Genomic DNA, 3829 nt, shown 5'->3' on the forward strand with positions numbered 1-3829 from the left:
ATTAGTCCCCCTTTTACAGAGGACGTAACCGACGTGTCCATGCTTGAGGTAGCCTGCTGTGGGTCCCATGGCAGGGGTGTGCTGGAGTACCATTCAGCTGAAACTCCCAAATGTGTTTTAACTGCTACCACACCTTCCTCTTAAAAGAACTATACATCGGGGCACCTGGGTGGCTTAGTGGGTTAAAGCCTCTGCCTTCGGCTCAGGTCATGATCTCAGGGTGCTGGGATCGGGCTTCACTGCTCAGCAGGGAGCCTGCCTCCTTTCCTCTCTTTTTGCCTGCCTCTCTGCCTACTTGTGATCTCTGTCTGTCAAATGATTAATTAAAAAAAAAAAAAAAACTCTACATCTGTGTATATATTTAAAATGGAACCATGGTACATATGCCATGAAACACCACAATCAGAGATTGTACCCATCCGCCCAAGATTCCTCACGTCCTTTGTAATTCCGCCCTCCAGTCTCTACCCATACCCAAGAAACTCCCCGTCTATCTTCTATCACTGTAGATTAGTTTGCATTTCCTAGGGCTTTGCATAAATACCGTATGCTTCCTCCCCCCATCTTTTTCCATTCAGCCTAAGTGTTTTCAGATCCATCAATGATGTTGTGTACATCAGTAATTCCTTTTTATTTCCAGGTGTCAATCTATAGTATGGTTATGCTATACTCTCGCTCTGCTCATCTACTGATGGCCATTTGGATTGTTTCTAGCTTGGGGCTATTACAAATAAGGTTGCTGTGAATAAGTGAAGCAGTGCATGGCTAAATCATATGGTAGGGCATGTAAACTAAAGCACCAAGCCCTTCTCCAAGATGATTGTAGCTCTTTACATTCCCATCCCAATAGATGAGAGTTCAGTTGCTCCGTATCCTAATATTTGCTGTGGGTAATCTTAATTTTGGCCATTCTAACAGGTACATAAATATAACGTGTGTTGTTTTTTTTTTTAAGTCATCTTTACACCCAATGTGGGGCTAGAACTCATGACCCTAAGAGCAAGGGCCGCATGCTCTTTTGACGGAGCCAGCCAGGTGCCCCCTCCCTGTCAGGTTGTGATTTTAATTTATGTATCCCTAGTTACACATTATGCTGAATCTTTTCCTGTGCTTATCTGTTATTCCTGTATTTTTTTGGTGAAGTGTCCAAATCTTTGGCCTTTCTTTTTAATTGAGTTGCTTGGGTTTGGGGTTTTTTTAAATTAAGTTTTGAGAGTTCTTTATATATTTTACGTACAAGTCCTTTATCACTATATGCTTTGCAAAGATTTTGTCCCAGTCTGTGGATTGTGTTTTCATTCTTTTACCAGTGTCTTTTGAAGGACAGAAAATTTTGATTTTGAGTAAGTTTATCAATTTGTTCTTTTATGGATTTGGTATTTGGTGTCATATCTAAGACATCTTTGTCTAACCCGAGGTCACAATGATTTTCTCTTTCTTTTTTTTTTTTTTTTTTTTAGAATTTTCATAGTTTTATGAATAGTTTTAGGTTTTATGTTTAGGTCTATGGCCCATTACTAGGTAATTTTTGTATGTGATGCAAAGTAGCAGTCCAAGTTCATTTTTCTTACCATTTATTGAAACAGTTACCTTTTCTCTATTTTTGTGCCTTTAACAAAAATCAGTTGCCCATATATTTGTGGATTTATTTCTGGTATTTTCATTCTGTTCCATTGATCTGTTTATTTTTATTCCAGTACCACACTCTTTGTTATTATAGCTTTATAATTCTTAGGATCAGGTGTTTTTACCCCTCCAATTTTGTTCTTGCTCAGTGTTTCTAGGCCCTTTGATTTCCATATGAATTTTCAAATTATCTTGTCAATTTCTACAAAAACACCTGCTGGGATTTCAGTCAGGATTCTGTTAAATCTATAGATCAATTTGGGAAGAATTGATCCATGAACAAGATACACCTCTCCATTGATTTACCTTTAATTTTCTCTCAGCTGTATTTTGTAATCTTCACTGTTTTGGTCTTTCACATCTTTTTGTTGGATTTTTTCCTAAGTATTTCATATATTTTTTTAAAGATTTTATTTATTTATTTGACAGAGAGAGATCACAAGTAGACAGAGAAGCAGGCAGAGAGAGTGAGAGGGAAGCAGGCTCCCCACCGAGCAGAGAGCCAGATGCGGGACTTGATCCCAGGACCCCGAGATCATGACCTGAGCCAAAGGCAGTGGCTTAAATCACTGAGCCACCCAGGCGCCCAGTATTTCATATTTTTGATGCCATCATAAATCATATTTTTTATTTCTGATTTTTCATTATACAACTGAATACAATCAAGGTTTATATATGTATTTTATAGCCTGATGACCTTACTAATAAATTCATTTACTAGTTCTGGTAGCCTTTTTTTTTTTTTAGATTCCATCAGATTTCTACATAAATTATCATGTTTTCTGTGAATAAAGACAGTTTTACTTCTTCCTTTTCTATCTGAATGCCTTCTGTTTCTTCTTCTTGCTTTATTGCACTGGCTACAACTTCTAATACAGAGCTGAATGGTGAGAGTGGACATCTCTCTTTAAGTTGGCCTATTCTAGGGGCACCTGGGTGGCTCAGTGGGTTAAAGCCTCTACCTTCAGCTCAGGTCATGACCCCAGGATCCTGGGATCGAGCCCCACATCAGGCTCTCTGCTTGGCAGGGAGCCTGCCTACCCACCTTTGGGCCTGCCTCTCTGCCTACTTGTGATTTCTGTCTGTCAAATAAATAAATCTTAAAAAAAAAAAAAAAAGTTGCTCTATTCTAGTTTCCTTTTTTTTTTAAAGATTTTATTTATTTATTTGAGAGAAGAGAGAGAGAGAGAGCACTAGAAGGGGAGGGTCACAGGGAGAAGCAGACTTCCCGCTGAGCAGAGGGCCTGATGCAGAACTCAATCCCAGGACTCCAGGATCATGACCTGAACCGAAGGCAGTCGCCCAACCAACTGAACCACCCAGGCGCCACTCTATTCTAGTTTCTTAAGGTGGAAGCTGAGGTCATTTATTTCAGGCCTTTTAAAATTTTTTCTCTAATACAGGTGTTCAGTCATACAAATTTCTTCCTAAGTACTGCTTTAGTGACATCGCAGAAATTCTGATGTTATGTTTTCATTGCCATTCAGTTCAAGATACCTTTACATTTCTGTTCAATTTCTTTTTTGTTCATTATTTAGAAGTGTGTTATTTAGTTTATAAATATTGGTTTTGGTTTTTTTTTTTTTTTTTTAAGGATCTTTCTGTTACTGATTTCTAACTTAATGCTGTTGTGGGCAGAAACCATAATGGGCAGAGACTTTGTATGATTTGAACCTTTTGAATTTATTGAGACTTGTTTTATACCCCAAAATATGGTCTCTTTGGTCTATGTACATTTGAAAAGGATGGGTATTCTGCTGTTCTTGGGTGGAGTGTCCTATAAATGTCAATCAGGGCAAGTTGTTTGGTAGTATCGTTCAAGTCTATGGTACCCTTGTTGATTTTCTCCGCGCTTGTTTTATCAGTGATTGTGAGAGGGGTATTGAAATTTTTTACTATAATTTAGATGCATATTTCTCCTTGCAATGCTGTTCTTGCTATATGTATTTTGAAACTCTGTTAGGTGCATGTTGTCTTCTGGATGAATTTATTCCTAAAAGTCTTAACTCTGAAATCTAATTTGATATTAGTATGGCTTTTAGTATTAAGTAATATTGTATTAAGTAATACAATTTAGTAATAAGTAATACAGCTTTTAGTATTTAGTATTAGTATAAAGTTCTTTTGACTTATGTTAGCACAATATATCTTTTTCCATCCTTTTACTTTATTTTTAAACAACTTTTTAAAAAATATTCGAGGG

The sequence above is a fragment of the Meles meles genome, chromosome 16 (assembly GCF_922984935.1).
Source record: "Meles meles chromosome 16, mMelMel3.1 paternal haplotype, whole genome shotgun sequence".
Classification (NCBI taxonomy): Eukaryota; Metazoa; Chordata; class Mammalia; order Carnivora; family Mustelidae; genus Meles; species Meles meles.